Raw genomic sequence first — 19,326 nt, 5'->3', positions numbered from 1 at the left:
ATCAAGTTTAGAGAAGTGGTTAATTTGTCTTCCTTAATGGATCAAATTATGTTTATTTCCTGGTTTTGATTTATAGGACAAATATGAAATATCTTTTCTTTTGTATATTTTCTGATTGGTGTAATGACTTATTGGTTTGCATTCAAAGCATCTAATGATATTTTTTTGAATTGTAAGATTTGAGTACATTTAATACTCCTTATAATTGAATTTTTTCCATTAAAAAAAACCTTATTAAAATAATAATAATAATAATAATAACAACAACTATTAATAGTGATTCATAATAGAAGAATAATAGTTAAGGTCAAGCGACCAATCAATCAGCTATAAAGACCAAAACATCATATAAAAACACCTAAGAGCCATTTAAAAATAATTATATTTTGAGAGTCGGTGTTTTCCCAATTAAGTGATCATACACATTTTTTTTCTATATATGCAAACAAGAAAAAAATTATGGCAAAAATTATAAAGTTTATTTATGTTATGATTATTTTCCTTTTCATGCCTATCGTAATTGGTAGTAAGTCTATATTCTACAAAATACTATCAATTTTTATTTTATTTATTTAAATGTTTCTTCTTTATCTTATATATGCAATGTATCATTCCATATCATTATAACATTCATAATTTTTCCTATTTATGTCTTAGGAATTTGTTTTTGTGAACATCATGAAGATTGCCTTGATAGTGAGTGTCTGGAATATAATGAACATGCAATGTGCAAAAGTGGTGTTTGCCGGTGCGTGCCATGGTAGTTGTTAAGTTTAAATATACTCACTGTAATTATATGATAATTAGTATAATTGTCTTTGCAGTTATAATGTTGATACTTTTATAGTATTTCTTTCATGCATCAATATTTGTTTGTCAGAACTTCAAATTTATTCAATCCACTAAAAGTGTATATACTATTTATTATGCAATTGTTGTTACTACGTTCTCTATTAGAATTTATTGGAAATAGAATTTATTGGAAATAATGTCACAGCACAAATACAACTTCCACTTTTCAATTTTTTTTTTAAAAATTTGTTTCATATTAATTGAATTCATAGAATCATTGAAAATATTTAAATTCCAATAATTGGAAACAAATTTATGATATTTCAAAATTATAGATGAATTTAGGGAGTGATTTTTTTTAGGGATAATGATCAATACTTTAAAATGGAAAAATATTGTAAGAGGAAGAACCAAAGTTATATATCACTACAAAATAGTTTGAAAATACTGACAGAATGATGATAAGGTAACAATGGTGAATCATGGTTTGAGCAGGGATTAAGCTCCAGAAATATATACTACCTCCGTCCCTAATTATAAGACTCTATTTGATAAAAATGTACTATTCATTTACCTTGTTTTGACCGTATTTTTTTAATAATATATAAATGTAAATATTAGCATATAAAATCTTTTTTTTGACGAACATATAAGATCTTGTTCAATTTGTTTTGATGAGTATTTTCAAAATATTAATTTTTTATAATTTTTACTAATATACAATTAAAAATATTATGAATCAAAATTGTGCATTGACGTACGTGCAGTGATCAAACAAAGTCTTATAATTAGGGACGAAGGTAGTAGTAACGAATGAGAATAATTGAAAAGTGAGAATAAACTATGCATGCATTCATCATTGCTCAAATGAATACATATAGAAGGAAATTCTTCCTTGATCTAAGGACAAAGGACACTTACACAAAAGATTGTGTTAGAAATAATATAAAATCATTGATGTAGCTCTATCCTAACAGCTTAAGATTTTGGGATAATTGGTTATCTAACATGGTATCAGAGCCTCAATGACTAAGTGGTCTAGAGTTCGATCTCCTCTCCCCTCACTTTCTAATTAAAAAGTGGAATTTAAGCATATGGTAGGTGGGCCTATGCATTATCCACGCTTCAAGCCCAAGTGGGCTTTTGCACCATTGATTTTGCTCTATCCTAACAGCTTAAGCTTTTGGGATAATCGTTTATCTAACAAATTGAACTAATTTCTTTCTAGCTAGAAGGAAATCTACTAAAAGTATGAAATTGCTAATAGCTCACATGTGTCTCTCATTAGTCACTTCATCACATAATCAACACTCCACACAAGTGGCTTCCTCACCCTTGAGACCCTTCATCAGTTGCAAGCTCAACATCTTGTAAATAATCCAAATGATCGCGGCGGTTCCTTAGAAACCACCGTCGTTATGTTAATTGGATGGCTTTGCGGCTGTTCCTCCTAAGCCATCGTGATATGGTTCTAAAAAAATGCGCTATAACCCCTCTCTATTTTCCCTCTTCTTCCTTTGAACTCACAATTACTCGGATTTGTTCAACTCTGAACAAAGCAATGTCTCCTTTTTCACATAAAACCATTCAACCCTAAATCATTCTCTCATATTTCTTCTTAGATTTAGCTTCTCAAATTCCTTCTCTCATTCTCGACCCTAAATTTTCTCAGATTCAGCTTCTCACATTTGTTCTCTCATTTTTATCAGAATCTCAGCAAAGCCACGAAATCATTCTCAACTTCTCAAGTTTTGATCCAGTTTCTCAACAATTTAGAATCTCAAGCTTCGATTCGTTTCTCAGCAAAGCCATGAAATCATTCTTAAGTTTCGAATTGGGTAAACAAATATGTATGTTCTTTCTCTTGTTCTTTTTCCCCTTCGCTTGGTTATTTTCGTTTTGGATTATTATTACCTCAATTCCTCGTTTGATTTTAGTTTTTTGATTTATTTGCTCCACACATCAAATATTTTATTCGTGTGATTTTTTATTCAAATTCACAACAATTGACGCCCACACTGTGGAGCAAGGAACAAATCTAGTATCACAATTTTGAAGTGGGATATTGAGAATTTTACCGGTAGTAAAGACTTCAGGTTGTGGAAGGTAAAGATGAGGGCAGTATTAATACAAAACAAGTGTGTTTAAGTGCTGAAGGGAGAAGCACAGATGTCGGCACATCTGACACATGAAGTGAAGTATGAGATGAATGATAAGGCAATCAGCGACATTATCTTTTGCCTCCGAGACAAGGTTTTGAGAGAAGTAGCAAGGGAGACCACAATTGTGGCTATGTGTAACAAGCTTGATTCATTGTACATGACCAATTCCTTAGCACATAGGCAATGTCTGAAACAACAATTCTACTTTTATCGAATATAGTGGAGACAAAATCCATAATGGAGCAACTAACGGAATTCAACAAAATCATTGATGATTTGGTGAACATTGATGTGAACTTAGAAGATGATGACAAAGCCATACACATGTTGTGTGCATTACCCAAGTCCTTTGAAAATTTCAAGGATACTAAGCTCACTACAAGAAAACCTTCATTTACAAACGGAATTTAAATTCACTTATTGGCGGAAAAATCCACCACAAAGTTATTGGCAGAAAATTCAGCCACAAAGTAATAAAAAACCGCCAATAACTTTATCCGAAAAAAATAAAATAAATAATATATATATTGGCGGATTTATCTGCCAAAAAGTATAAAACAGAATTAAAAAAATAAAATTGGAAGAGTTATTGGCAGATTTATCCGCTAGTAAATAAGAACCAATGAATTAACAAAGTTTAAAGACTTGAAGGTGGTAGTGTGGCGCCTTGAATGTGTCTGTTGGAAAAAAAATTGGTTATGGCAAACTCTCTAATGTTTTTAAACATTTTGATTATATCAAAGTATTAAATGTACAATTGATGTTACTAAAAATTGTTCTAGTGTGTAGGACCACAAGATAAAATTTTATGATCTTTCAGCACAGTAAAATAGAGAAGTTTTATTGAAGTTCTGGAACCAAGCTCTGAAGATTATCATGAGTTGACAACCAAGCTCTGAAGACTCTCAAAAGTTGTCAAGTTTCAGAACCAAAAGGATTTTAGAGGATGATTTACTCAATATGTTGGATATGTCAGAGGATGTCAACTGCGTTTTAATGAATAAAGAATAATTACCAAGACGTGTGACAGTACATATGATTGAAGAATATATATATAGTACATCATCCTTATCCTAAACAATGGAGCGTATTGTACTATTTTACTATTTAATGGTCGAGTACTATTTCTTAAAGGACAAGGTAGTGAAATTATATTACTCCTTATAGCAAAATATTCAAAATTCTACTAAAAGGATTGTACTATTCCAACCGGAAATTCAATCTTCTCAAATGGTCATCTTCAAACGTCTCTATTTTTTCGTATAAATTGAGTACCTCATCTTGAAGAATTGACTACTTATTACCATTGCAATATACGCACAAGACTATAAGCTCTGAACCTCTAAAACATTCATTTGCTGGAACACTTGAATTATGTTTTAATTCTTAATTTTTAACTTAGAATTTAGTGTTATAATCTCGAGTGCTTTGTATTTTATGAACATTGGTCGCGTGATAAACATGTGCATGTATACACAGTCAATTTGCAGCAAGTAATAAGATAGAGTATCGAAGCCACATAGATTGTTTAAGGGAACATCTGTTATATAATGAATAAAAAAAGTCAATTGTTTCTTATATAAATGACTAGAGGTAGTAATAAATAGTGATAAGTTAAGTTATTTTTTCTCCTACTTTATTAAGAAAGAGAAAAATTCATTTGAAAAATATTATTAATTGTACTTTGATTTTTTTTTCTTCTTTTTTTGATAAGATTGTACCTTGATTTCTTAAAAGAAACAAAACTTTGGAACAAAAGTAATCTCATTCCTAAAGTTGAAAGTGCTTGTGAATGTATAAAGGGTGTTGTTAACTTGTGCCCTTAAGGCACATGATAAGGAGCAATAAATGATGGTTGACCCCACTTATTTTACTTTGAAAGAAACTACATCATAAATTGTGTCTCATAAAATTTTTAAAGACAAAATTGCCCTCAACTATATCATACACCCACTTTCATTAACATTACACACGCGCCTCAGTTTCTTTTGCATATTATATGCATTTTTTTTTTCTTTATTACGAATACAACCTGTCACTATGAGTAGCATCTTTTGCAAAATAAAACATGATAGCATCTCTCATCAATATTGCTGGAATATTTTAATTTAAGCAAATAATTAATAAAATCTAATTCAAAATAAATCAACAATTCAAATCAAATGATACCATTGCAATACAAAAAATTCCGAATCAGAGGTTCAAAAGTTTAATTAAAATGAAAATTTCATAAAAACTAAATTCAAGGCCTTCATGCATGCTTATGCCAACATCAACTTTCTTTTCTAAACTCTGAAGCATCACTCAACATGCTACATTAGCAACATATTCCTGTTAGAAACAAAAGGTAGAAACAAATGTTATAAGTTATGGCATATTCATAATTCTACAGAAATATAGAAATCTAAAGAATTTAAAAATGAAATGAAAAAAATATATACCTAAACTTTTGGAAGAAGAACTGGATTTAAATTTGCATCCTTACAAATTTGTTTCTTCTTCTTTGAATGTCCAGAAAATTGAGTTTTTCCTTTTTCACATGTCGCAACATTATGTCCTACATCTTTGCACAATCCACAAGTATTCATGTTATGTGATAGCTCTTTTCCACCTTTACAAAAATCTATGCATGTTGCAAGTGTTAAAGCATAAAAGAAACAAAAAATCAGAATACTATACAAATTCACAAGAGCTGTGGAGAAAAAGGAGAAAAAAAAAAAACTTAATAAAAGTACCTGATATGCCTTTGAGCCACGAAGAAAAGATTGTGCATTTGGACTTTGAAGAAAAGACAAATCCATGGTTAATACTTCAATCCACCAATGTGTTTTTCTTAAGAATATATGGTGGGAAGTATAACAGACCCTGAGTCTATAACAAATTAGCGGGAACCTGGGAAACTTTAGGAAGAGTAATAGTCAGCCTGCCTTTGGCCCAATCACACCCGTTAGATCAATCTCACGTACCTGATCATGCCACGTGTCATTTATTTTAATTTATTCAAAAAATCATTCATAAAAGTAAACCAGAGGATCCACTCCTTCCTTCGTTGTCGACCTATCCTCTCAATCCTCAGTGACCAACCCAAGAACCACCATAGCTGCTCATTCATCCCAAAATCTACACTTCCAACATGGAAAAAATAACAAATTGAAAAGTAAAAGAAAAAGATAACTCAAATGGATGCAAATCAACCAATTTTTTACCCGGTGAAGGAAAACGGTGGCGAAAGATGGTGGCGAAAGGGACATCCGCGACACTACTCTGAACACAGCCGACGACGATTTGGAATAGGTGTTTCAACATTTCAATTAGTTTTTGTTCTTCCGAAACTTTCTTCTGCTGTGTGATTCTATTGCTTTTTCTGTTTTGTGGTTATCCTCTAGATCTAGAATTGGCTATGGTGATTGGCTATGGTGGTTTTGGAAAAACATAAAACTAATTGGAAAAACATAACTCCCAGCGGCTATGGTGCTTTTGGAAAAGAAAAAAGAAAAAAAAACCAATCTTTTGGAAAAATCTGATCTAACCCGTCACACTAGAGGGTAATTTTGGAAAACAATAAATAAAAACAAACTTTTTTATATTATTTTGACTGAAGTTAATTTTAGGTGGGACCAACCATCATTTATTGCTTCTTATCATGTGCCTCAAGGGCACAAGTTAACATTGCCCATGTATAAAATCTACTCCCCCGGATAACGAAGCTCTCAAGTTCACTCCTTGTTTATGCATCTTGAAGTTCAGTCCAACACTCGCTAGACTCTGTGATGATGAACCACTTTGCACCTTGTAATTTAACCTTTCCTCTCACGAAATGTTATAAATAATAGAAATTTAATAAAATAATATAATGAACTATCATTATTGATATTTTTTATGTTACCTCTTTACTACGATTTGTTTAAAAGACAAACATAACACATTTAATAATGATTCTTATATTTGAAAGATTTTCTATTTAAATAATATTAAGCACTACAACTATTTAATTAATGTAAGGAGATGATAAGCTCTATAAATTATAAAGTGATAAACCATTTGTTACATTAAAAGAGAAATATGGCTAAAATTGTCAAATTGGTTTATATAAATATTATTATATTTGTTTACTTATTTCTTCTTGCCGCAAGCATTTACGGTAAGATTTTTTTTTATCATCCCTTGATAATTTCCTTCTTTACTTCATATTTTATCCCATTTTAAGTACAATCTTTGATTCTTTAATTTTTTTTATCACAGTAAATATTCGATGTGATATTGATTCTGATTGTCCACCAAATATGTGTGAATATCCCAAAAGACCGAAGTGTGTAGCCCGCCGTTGTACATGTATGTAAGGATATGGATAAACCATACATTTTGTGGAATTCACTTGTGCACCATCAATGAAACAACCTCTTCACCTTTTCATTTTAGTCAAAGCCGCATTATGTAATTTAGTGTGGGACTCAAGAAAGTACACAATATTTCATGAGACGTCATTTAGTTCTTGTGTTAGTCTCCAACAACAATATAAATATTTTATATTTCTTTGTTGATGAGAAATATTTTATATTTTTAATATAAAGAAACCTTGCAGTTAGTTTATTATATACCTTAAGATAAATTGTAATAATGAAATAAAATAAGACAGCAAACAATGTTATGTATATTATCTTCTCTCTTATTTTAGAGATATCACAATGGCCTTCAATGTAGGTATTCCAATTTTTTTAACCTTACCGTCCATCAGGATATATTTTATAGTTACGTTGCAAATAGTTTTGTATATTTGTGCCATAATATTGTAAAGTTTTGATAGTTTTCACATTTTAAAGTTTTTATATAAATTAATCATTTATGATAAGAATGACATAATATATTTGAAATAAGGGTTAAATAAGTTTTTGATCACTATAAAAAATATCTTAAATTTTATTTTTAGTCCTATAAATTTTTTTAACAACTTTTAGTCCCTCAAATATTTTCTTTGTTTTCTTTTGGTACAATCCCTCAAATATTTTCTGCAAGAGACATTACGATGTACTAAACACTACCGCGATTTTTTTCTTTCAAAAGTTCGAATGATATACATGAGTTAAATAAAAAGCAGGAACCAAAAATTGTGACATAAAATATTTTAGACACAAAAATTTAAGATATTTATAGCAACTAAAAATATATATAACCCTTAAAACAAACATATATTTGTTGTTTCAAAAAACATATATTTGTATTTTTGAAAGAAGAGTAGTAAAAACCTTTTTTTAAGCAAAGGAAAATATATTAAAAACAAGAAATTACAAATAGATGAAGGTGCCAAAAATCTAACCAAACAAGTACTACACAAACTGTTTAATCGACCATATAAAAGAAATTTCGGACTCGCTTTGTAATAAAGCACAACCAAATAAAATTGATTGACAATAATTATTCAATCTAACAAATGGGCAAATGGAATACTGTACTTTGTTAGTCGTATATGACATATCAAAATTGTTGTTAAGCTAATCTTGATCTAATTAACCCAAAAAAAAAATTGTCATTTGAGAAACTTCTTCCCATTGGATTGAATAGAAAAAGTTTGGATTTTCTATCTATTTCTGTTTGCAATAATTGAAATAATTCTTACTTCGCACAGTTTTTTTATATGATTCCAATTTCCAGTAATTCTTATTAGAGAAAGTCAGGTCCCCCATTATTGAACATTGTAGCAACCTTTCCTATTGGTATCTCTTCTTCCTTAAATTGTTCAACAAGGTTTTTTAGATGACCACTCATTTTTTTCTTAAACAGCTTCTAGAACACAGTTGAATGCATAAACTCTTTTAAAAATAATTATAATTTGAAAAATTGGTGAACAAGAAATTAGTCTCGTGATTTGGTTGCATAAACTCAACAAGAACAAAACTTGTACATCCTGCAGAAGCCACCTTGTACATCTACAAACTTTTTAAGCTCAAAACTCAACCGAAAAGAGAAACGTGCCAATTGAAAAACATTGCAGTTACGCTAAGCCAAAGATCTTTGTAATGTCATGCATGAAGACCAAAATAAATAAGAAGAAATTAACAAAAGAATGTGAGGAAATTAGGAAATCGATTAATAAATCAAGTTTCAATATATTGAGATTAAACGGGTTCAGTTTGTGGGTATTTTTTATTAATATACAAAGATACAACTCATGGATTATGCAAAAAAAAAAAAAAAAAGATACAATTCATGGCAAATCAGATATGACTAAGTATTGTCAAAAAAAAAAAAAAAAGATATGACTAAGTAAAACCTTCAAGCCGATTGTAACCGTAAATATATTCTAAACGATTCCAACATTATACTTTTTTTTTTCTTTTATAAGCAATTCCAACATTATACTTTTTTTTTTCTTTTATAAGCAATTCCAACATTATACTTTAACAGGAGAAGGCGTTAATAGAACAAATACATATGTTATATAATGAATAAAAAAGTCAATTATTTCTTATATAAATGATCAAAGGTATTAATAAATAGTGATAAATTAAGTTATTTTTTCTCCTACTTTATTCAGAAAGAGAAAAATTCATTTGGAAAACATTATTAATTGTACCTTGATTTCTTAAAAGAAACAAAACTTTGGAACAAAAGTAAATTGCTAAAAGTGTAATAGTCCAGGCCCGTTTTTTACGTACTTAGTAGGCAATCCCGGCGCTCTACCTCACGATCTTCTCTACCCCTTCTCTAGTAGTGTTTTTTGTTGTAACAAATGGTCAATCTACTTCATTATCACATGCCAATTTGAGTACATTGGGCCCAGAACAAACTCCACAACTTGGGCTTGAGCATAAGGCCCAATCCAACACTATATATAACATACTCTCCCCTAATTAAACAATTACACAACAATTAGAGAGCAAAAGAAACATATTACTAAAAACAAAAGACAGAGCACAAAACAATGCTCATGCGCGCGCCTTGTAGCCAAATTGCAGGCCTCACCCTGCCTTGAACCAGACAAGCAATGTTGCATTGCATCTTAACTTGACTTATACTCCTATCATTCCCAAACCAATTTTAAGCTTGAGAAATGATTCCAACTTCAATAGTTTAGTCAATAGATCAGCTAGTTGATCCTGAGATTTACAGTAAGTAAGCTCCATTGTTTCTTCCTTCACAAGGTTTCTCAAGAAGTGAAACCTGATGTCTATATGTTTACACCTATCATGCATGATAGGGTTCTTTGACAGCTTAATTGTGGAACTATTATCACAGTAGATTCTTGTACAGCCAATTTGATTGTGTGTCAAATGCTTCAAAACATTCCTCAACCATAAGCATTGACAAGCACATGAGGCAGCTCCTACATATTCAGCTTCTGTGGTTGATAGAATGACAATGGCCTGCTTATTTGAAGACCAAGAAATGCCACCTGAACCCAACATAAACACATAGCCAGATGTAGATTTCTTGTCATTCAAGTCTCCAGCATAGTCAAAATCTGACCAACCAACAAGCTCAAGCAATTTTCCTACTTCACTTTTGTATAAGATCCCATCAGTTAGAGTTCCTTTCAAGTATCTTAAAATTCTCTTTATGGCTGCAACATGCAATTTAGTAGGCCTATTAATATACCTAGCAACTAGGCACACAGAATAAGCCAAATCAGGTCTTGTTGCAAGCAGGTACATTAAGTTGTCAACCATTTGTTTAAATTCCTTTGCATCAGTAGCTTTACCATTTTCATCTTTTACTAGTTTGCAACCAGACAAAATGGGGCTACTCACTTTGTTGCAGTTTTCCATGCCAAATCTACTCAAAATCTCTTTACCATTTCCTTTTTTGCTTAGTGTATTCAGCCCTTTTATGCTTAGTTGCCCATATCTGTTGTGCCATAGTTGACCACTATTCTTTTGTAAGGCTTGTAAGCATCTAGGTGAGATGACAGTTTCATTCATTACATACATCCTGTTGGCTGACATATGAGTTTCAAATAATAACCCTTTCTCTTGATGATAGATTTTACAAGTATCATTTTTGAATACTATAGTCACATTCTTCTGTTGAATTTGACCTATACTCAAGAGATTGGTTTTCAAACCTGGAATGTAATACACACTGGTTATGATATGATTTCTTCCATTGATGCAAAGCTTTACATTCCCTTTGCCCATCGCATTCATTCTTGAGTCATCACCAAGTTTCACTGAGTCCCTGTAATTTCCATCAAAATCATAGAGCCAATCTCTATTTCCCACCATATGGTTGCTACATCCAGGATCAAGGAACCAATTTTCACCTTTTTCATCTTCACAATTGGTTTTTGCCATGAGTAGCATCTCCTCTTCATCATCAAATTCAGCATAATTGGCATTTTCTGCCCAAATTGGACAGTCACTTTGATAGTGTCCTAGCTTATGACACTTGTAGCATTCAACATTCTCCTTACTTTGCCTTCCTCTTCCATGACCTCTAGTGGAGCTTCTTCCTCTCCCTCTCCCTCTGCCTCCATTAGTGACCTTAAAAGCTTGCTCTTCTTGCTTGATTTGTTGACCCTTCATGTGTTGCTCATGAACAATCAAGTTGCTCTATAACTCATCTATGGAAAGAGTAGTAACATCATTGGACAATTCAATTGAACACACTACATGATTGAATCTTGCAGTCATAGACCTGGGAATCTTTTCAACTACAGTGACTTGCTCAACTCTTTCTCCACATGTTATCATCTTGTTGGCTATTGTCATGGTTCTTGCAAAGTATTCATCTACTGATTCACTCTCCCCCATTTCAAGAACCTCAAATTCCTTGCGCAAGGCTTGAAGATGTGCACGCTTCACCTTTGTTGAACCTTGATACTTTGTCCTCATTGCATTCCATATTTCTTGTGCAGTTTCACGGTTTAGAATTGTTTCAAGGATGGATCGATCTATGGATTGAAACAAGTAATTCTTTACCTCAAATCTGTGAGTTTGCTCACATCTACAGTTGTTTGTTGCTCAGCCGTTGCATTCGCCGGTGCAACCGTTATTTCATGTTCTATTAAGCCTCAATACTCCTTTGATCGGAGAAGATTCTCCATCAACATTGTCCAATGATCGTAGAAGCCATCGAATTTGGGAATGGATGATTTCAAAAAATCTGAGTTTTCTGACATGGTGAATCAAAGAAAGGAGTTGCAGGGATGAAAAGATTTCGAGGCGGATGCAAAGGAAACGAGAAAGAAAGCAAGAAAGGGGAAGAATGTGATCGGAGAAGAAGGTTGTTATGGTGGTTGCAACACCATAACAAACTAATTGTTTTGCTTTGCAAGCAAGAAACGCGCGCATAAGACCACAGGTCTTGGACCTTGGCTAACTGATACCACTTGTTGTAATAAATGGCCAATCTACTTCATTATCACATGCCAATAGGCTTATATAGTTTGAGTACATTGGGCCTAGAACAAACTACACAACTTGGGCTTGAGCATAAGGCCTAATCCAACACTATATACAACATTTTTGTCTTCCGTGAGAATCGAACCACGTACATTGGAGTTCAAGACATCCATGTTTAATCTATTCCCACTACCAATTGAGTTGTAGCTCAATTGGTAGTGGGAATGGATTAAACATATACTTGAACTTCAGGAATATATGGTTCGATTCCAACAGAAGACAAAAATTCTACTAGAGAGAGGTAAATAAAATCGCGAGGTAATTTCTTACTAAATACTCCCCCCGTCCCGAATTATAAGAGAAAATAAAAAAATCACACTTATTAAGAAAAAGTAAAACATGAGAATTTGAAATATGTTTTTGTGGGTTTTCCTTGGAATAAGTTGCATAGGAAGATGTAAAAACAATTTTTATTGGTTGTTGTTTATTGAGAAAATGGTAGAGAGAGAAAATTAAATGCAATTTGCATTTAATTTTATGAGAATAAGGGAAAAACATTCTTGAAAATGATTTTCTCCCTTATAATTTGGGACAAAAAAAATGAGCTTTTTTCCCTTATAATTTGGGACGGAGGGAGTACATAGAAAATGGGTCCAATTTGTTACACAAACAACCAAAGTTTTTTTGAGAGGGAGGAAGTAATAATATTTGATTAATCTTTTATTTTGAAGTGTTTTTTTTCAACAGTTAAAGGTACGGGTAATTGTCTCGCCCCTCTCAAAATGTTTGTTACAATTGTGAGATGCTGTTTTGGGTGAATACAGGTAGTTTGTAAATCTAATGTGTCAACCTATTTTTACACCACATTTATTTAGTAATAAAAATTATAAATAAATATATGTTTACACCTGATAGAAGCATTCTTTCTACATCTAATTTTGTCATCATCCAACCTATAATTTCTCTTTTGATATTTTTCCCATATCATGAAAGAACAAAAATGATACAACAACAAATAAAAACAACAACAATAAAATAAATTAATAGTATTAATGAATGATTCGCAAAAGAAGAGTGAGTTGTAATGACCATTGACATATTTATATGAAATATTAGTTATTGTCAAGTGATCAATGCAATCAGCTTTAAAGACAAACGGTATTTAAAAAAAATTTATAATTTTAAAAATGGGTATTTTCACATTATAAAGTGATCATGAAAAGTTTATTTCTACATGCAAACTAGATAGAAGGAAAAAATATGGCAGAAATTCTAAAGTTTATTTATGTGATGATTATTTTCCTTTTCATGTATATCATTGTAACTAATGGTAAGTCTATATCCTCAAAAAAATTAATAATCAATTTTTTCTCTAAATCTTTTTTTTATTTAAATATATTTCCTCTTTATCTTATATACAATGTATCATTCCATATTATTAACATTTTTTTTAAACAACCATATTATTAACATTTACTTTTCCTATTTGATGTCATAGGAAATTATTTATGTGATGAAGATAAAGATTGTCCTAAAAATATTTGTCTCTATAATGAATATCCACGTTGCATGAAGGGTATTTGTCGATGTGTGAAATTGTAGTTTTTCTTACAATCATAAAATTATATTATTTCATTCAATAATGTGGGAATAATGCAAGATGAGATCAAATCAAATGTTTAGAAATCAAGATGGGATCAAATCAAATTGTCGTTCTTAAGTTCAAATATAATTATTTGGTAATTATAAGATTATAAATGCCTTTGCAATTGTAATGTTGGTTTTTTTATATTTCTTCCATGTTCACTTTTTGTTTGTCAGACCTTCAAATTTATTTGATCGGCTATAAAGTATTTTTTTTATTTCATAATGCATATAAAGTATGTTATTTATTATGCAATTGTTGTTACTTCATTCTTTCTTAGAACCTATAGAAAATAATGTCACTATGCATAAGCAAGTAAAATTTTCCAATTTTTCATTTAGCGTAAGATTTGAGTGTGATATTAATTGAATTGATCATACAATTAAAGAAAATATTTAAATTCCACTGATGTGAAACAAATTTGTGATACTTCAAAATTATGGATGAATTGTATCCAAACAAATTATAGATGAATTTAGTGAATAATTTTTAGTGTTAAAGATCACTAAATCAAAATTGAAAAATATATATTGTAAGGGAAAGAACGTAAAGATTACCGCGAACAAACGTGAATAATATTTTGTGTGTTTACCTCTTAAAAGAATAAGAAACAATCATCAACAATGCCACAGACGCCAAAACGTCAAATCTAGCTCATGAGACTTTAACCATATAAATGTGTACTCTAAATACAATTAATGAACATTTTGACAAGTGTAGTAAAAATATCGTCAAGTAATAATATTTATAAAAATTCGTCTTTATAGCGATTGTGAATTTCAATAACAAAATTAAAATTAACTCAGGAAAAGCAAAATATTAGGGAGTTTTCAAATTAATTTAGTAAAAACGAAAATATTAATAATGAGAATTGAGAAGGATTGAACACAAGAACTTTTTATGATGTAAAAGGCGATTAAGAATTATTCGAATTATTTCTTTATTTCTATCTGGTACTTTAAGTTCACGCCTCAACAATACATAATAGTAATGATAATTTAACAAAAGTAGGTTACCATAGTTTAGAAAAGTAGACCGAGTTCAATTCATTGGCTCATCGATCTTATTCATCTAATATAGCACTCTAATTCCTTAGGAGAAATTCATATTATCAAAAGCATAAATGAACGTTAAATTCTAAATCATACCAACTAATTCAATATTTCTAAAGCAATTACATTGGAAAACAATTAATTTAGTTCTAGTTATAAAACTTAGGATCAGTGATAATTTATTCCTTAAAATCAATTCGAAGTGATCAATAATCGAAAAGAATAAAACACAAAATTAGCTGAATAACTATTAGATTTTATTGCTTAAACTAGAAACTCATAGTTACATGGTTCAAATAGTTTCAAATAGATTCATCGACAATATCTAAGCTGAGAAAATTAGCTACTCATAATAAAAGAAAAAAAATACAAAAAGAAAATAAAACCGAAATTTTTTTTAACACTTCCGACACCGCTCGTCAATTTCTTTCTCCTCTTTTTCCTTCTTGCTGCATATTCTTTAGGGTTTTTCTTTCTTTTTGAACATCAAAATTATAATTAATTGTCAATATGGACCACTTCATCAAGTGGTCCATGGTGGATCAGTCATGAATAATAAGATATAAATTTCAATGTAACGGAAAATTTTGTAAAATTCGTATTTGGTAGATCACTTATCCACGGTGAACCACTTGGATAGATACATAAGTACAAATGGTACCACACCCACATTTTGATTTTTGTTTTATCAGTACACACATTTTGGGATTTAGTATAAGGTTTTTTTTTTAAGAAGCTAAATTAGCCCACCTAAATTGACACCAGAGAGAATCGAACATGAGTCAATACCATCAGACCAACCCAAGTGGGTGGGATTTAGTATAAGGTAAAGCAACACAAAGATAAACTAAAGAAAAATTCAAGACGGGGTTAGAATCTCACAATAGGTCCTATCTGTTTTTTGTTTTTTTTTTAACGGCGAATATGCCCTATCTAAATATACAATCAATTGGATTAATGCTCCATTCATAATGTCCTATAAGTATAGCACAAATTGTAGCTACCAGGGACATTATTGGAGTGGTCGGGATTCGAACCCCGGATTCCACACTTCTCCGCATTTAAATGTGTGACAGTCTAGTCACTAGGCTACTTGACAACAACAAAAAATGCTCCATTCATAATAAATGCATTTCCCGCCTTTTTTTCCCACCCTATTAGAAATTTGCTATTTTCCTGCAGATTTTGCTCCGAAAAACAACAAATTTCTAATAGTGCACCAACTACTTCCAATAAGTCTTTTTGATTGTGTCGAAATATTCTTCAAATATCGGGACCTTTGATGAGAATATGAAGTCATAGCCACCGGTTGCCGTCCTTTCACCTTTGCTGCATCTCTCTACCATTCTCTCTCTGTTGGATCAAAATTAATTTTGGCCCCATCCCTTTAAAAGAAATGATAGACTATGGAAAGACAGATGGAATAACTTTTAATCTTAAGTGTATATTTTGTGTAAAAAAAATTCTTAAGCGTATATTTTAATCTAATGGTTAAGATCCATTTTAATGATTCTCGTTATTTTAACCTTTTTTTTTTTTACAGTAGGTCATCTTATACCTAACCAGCTGAATAAATGTTGATTCAATTTTATTTTCAAACAAACGGGTTATCAATTAAATCACATTAAATGACAAACTATAATGTCTTTAAGTCGATTGTATGATTCCAATATTTTTTTTTTAACCAAACAGCCTTAATTCATATCATTAACTAAAAAATATTCAATATATAAGGGAATAATCTCAAATTTATGGAAACTAGCCCAAACATTGACCGCCCTAGCAAGAGTATGAGCAACCAAATTTGCTCATCTCTTAACAAACTTAACCTCAAAGTTTACATGAGAAGACGACATAAGAAAAATAATGTCGTTAACAACTAAACTAAATTCCGAATTGCCCCGTCTTCTCGAATGGATAGCGTCAACCAACAACTTTGAGTCACTTTCAAATTGAACTCCCGCAAATCCTCGATGGATAACCTCTTTCATAGCATGTAAGAGTGTCAATGTTTCACCTTCCACTATGGAATGAAAAGGCTGCTGTCATTGAGTCAAGTCATCCACAAAATGCTCATTGGTATCACGAAAGCAAAGACTCATAGAAGTAACACCGGACCCAACTACAAACGCAGCATCAACATTACATTTTATCCATCCCACTCCTGGTTTCTCCCACCGAACCGGCCTAGGATCCTCAACAGGAACAACGTTATGACGCTGCAGTTGGTGGACACTAAACCACTCATTCCAGACGACGAATGTCATGCTTCCAACTTAGCTCGGGGACTGAATATTGTCATTCCAGATCTTGTCGTTTCGATTATGCCAAATGCACCAAAATAACGATGCAACCCGTCCTATCATTACACTGTCCTCGTTTCTGCACATTCGAAATACCTTGTCTACGACAGTCCCATGCTGGTAAGCTGCATTATGCAGCAACTATGACAGGCCTGCGACCGACCAACATTCGCGAGTTGCTACGCATCCAAAAAACACATGAATATCATCTTCGACCTCAACATTGCACACAGGACAGCTTAGTTCACATTCTACATAACATTGTCTCAAGCGAACTCGCGCCGGCAGACACCCCCTACTCAACCTCCATAGTAAGTGACGCGTTTTGTGAGGAGATTGAGTTTTCCAAATATCATTCCAATTGCCCTCTACATGGTGTCTATCGCTTCGAACAATACATCTCATGGCTAGATTGTAACCAGATTTAACTGAATAGCACTCATTTATTTCCTCCTCCCAAACCACGTTATCCTCTTTAACTGAACTAATAAGAGGGGTTGCAATAATCTCGTCCACTACCCGACTTGTAAACAAGTTACGAATCTTAGCTATATTTCATGCTTTATAATTCTCAAGTAACAAGTCTTTAACGATACACTTGTATGATTCCAAGATTATATTATATATTCACATTTATTTGGAACATGCCCGTTTGCACGTGCGTTGTGGTATAAAATCATCAATTGGTTTGGTTTAAGTTCGTGATTTATTTGGACCCTTTTGTATCGATGGAAATGTTTTGTTTGGCGGCTGGGCGGGGGAAAGGTCTAATTACCATTTGGCATGCAATGTTGTGGTTAATTCGGAGAGCAAGGAATGATTTCATTTTCTCATCCAAAGTACCGGTTCTTGAAGAGTGTTTTGAAAATATTAGAAAAAAACTTCGTGAAATTGGTTGGTTGGAAAAAAAAAATGGATTGGACATGTATCATTTATGAATGGATTAGCAATCCAATCCGATGGATTGTATTTTTAGGTAACACACCATTATTTACTACTTCTTCCGTCCTAAAACTTTAGTCTTTTTGCAGTTTTGCACGGAGATTAAGAAATGACAAGTAAAGTTATTTTTACCCTTACTTTATTAAGAAAGAGAAAATATATTTAATTAATGTTTTAACTTTTGTAAGGGTACAAATCGTAAAGTATCATTAAATGTGTATTGATTAATTTCTTAAAATAACTAAAGTTTTGGAACAAAGTTAAAAAGACTAAAGATTTGGGACGGAGGGAGTATATTCTTCCTAGACAAAATATGGGTGTAATATTATATATACAATTTTTGTATTGTTCAAAAAAGAAAATATTTTTCTGTCAAAAATAAAATAAAATATTTTAACACGAGAAGTATTAATACTTTTATTACTTCTCTTGTTGTTAGAAGTCTCATATTGGCTAGAGATATGACAAATATAGCCTTTATAAGTTAGTTCAAATCTCAACTCTCAAACTAACTTTTGTGGTTGAGTATAAGTTCCCAAATTCTAATACTTACTATCTTTTGTATTTATTGTCTAATTCAATAGTTCATTTTATCAAACACTTGAGCTACCTTATCTACTTAGTGATATTTAGTAATTAATATTTGATTAATATTTTAATTTGAGATGATTCTTTAATGTATCAAACTCATTGAGATGCCTTCTTTTTTTTTTAACAATTCATTGAGATGCCTTCTCTCCATCTTTTACACCTCATTGATTTATTAAAAAAAATTGTTATACTTATAAACTTTGATCTTTTGAATCTTTTAATTAGTAATTAAATAAATTTATATATACTTATAACTCTGTCAAAAAAAATTATATATACTTATAATTACACCTTATGGATGCATTCTTTCTACATGTAATTTTGTTATCATCCAAACTATAATGTCTCTTTTGATATTTTCCCATTTGTGTCATGAAAGAATAAAAGTGAAAGAGCTAGCAGCAACAACAACAATAAACAATAATGAAATTAATAATAGTAATAATAAATGATTCATAAAAGAAGAATGAGTTCTAATGACCATCAAAAAATTTATATGAA

General features: G+C 31.3%; 4 long non-coding RNA genes across 4 annotated transcripts; 3 read left to right on the top strand and 1 right to left on the bottom strand.

Annotated features, from left to right (window-relative positions):
- Nucleotides 1-441: 441 nt before the first annotated feature.
- LOC123893909 lies at nucleotides 442-927 on the top strand. The gene is made up of 2 exons (XR_006803579.1): nucleotides 442-526; nucleotides 658-927. It is a non-coding gene; the product is annotated as an uncharacterized LOC123893909 (long non-coding RNA).
- Nucleotides 928-5,095: 4,168 nt separating this feature from the next.
- LOC123893908 lies at nucleotides 5,096-6,654 on the bottom strand. The gene is made up of 2 exons (XR_006803578.1): nucleotides 5,396-6,654; nucleotides 5,096-5,285 (listed from the first exon to the last, which is right to left on the bottom strand). It is a non-coding gene; the product is annotated as an uncharacterized LOC123893908 (long non-coding RNA).
- A 287-nt stretch (nucleotides 6,655-6,941) lies between these two features.
- LOC123893907 lies at nucleotides 6,942-7,606 on the top strand. The gene is made up of 2 exons (XR_006803577.1): nucleotides 6,942-7,095; nucleotides 7,197-7,606. It is a non-coding gene; the product is annotated as an uncharacterized LOC123893907 (long non-coding RNA).
- Nucleotides 7,607-13,503: 5,897 nt separating this feature from the next.
- Nucleotides 13,504-14,092, top strand: LOC123893906. The gene is made up of 2 exons (XR_006803576.1): nucleotides 13,504-13,622; nucleotides 13,791-14,092. It is a non-coding gene; the product is annotated as an uncharacterized LOC123893906 (long non-coding RNA).
- Nucleotides 14,093-19,326: the final 5,234 nt, after the last annotated feature.

The sequence above is a fragment of the Trifolium pratense genome, linkage group LG7, assembly GCF_020283565.1.
Source record: "Trifolium pratense cultivar HEN17-A07 linkage group LG7, ARS_RC_1.1, whole genome shotgun sequence".
NCBI lineage: Eukaryota > Viridiplantae > Streptophyta > Magnoliopsida > Fabales > Fabaceae > Trifolium > Trifolium pratense.
The sequence above is the reverse complement of the archived record's forward strand: the minus strand, read 5'-3'. Positions and strand labels throughout refer to the sequence as shown.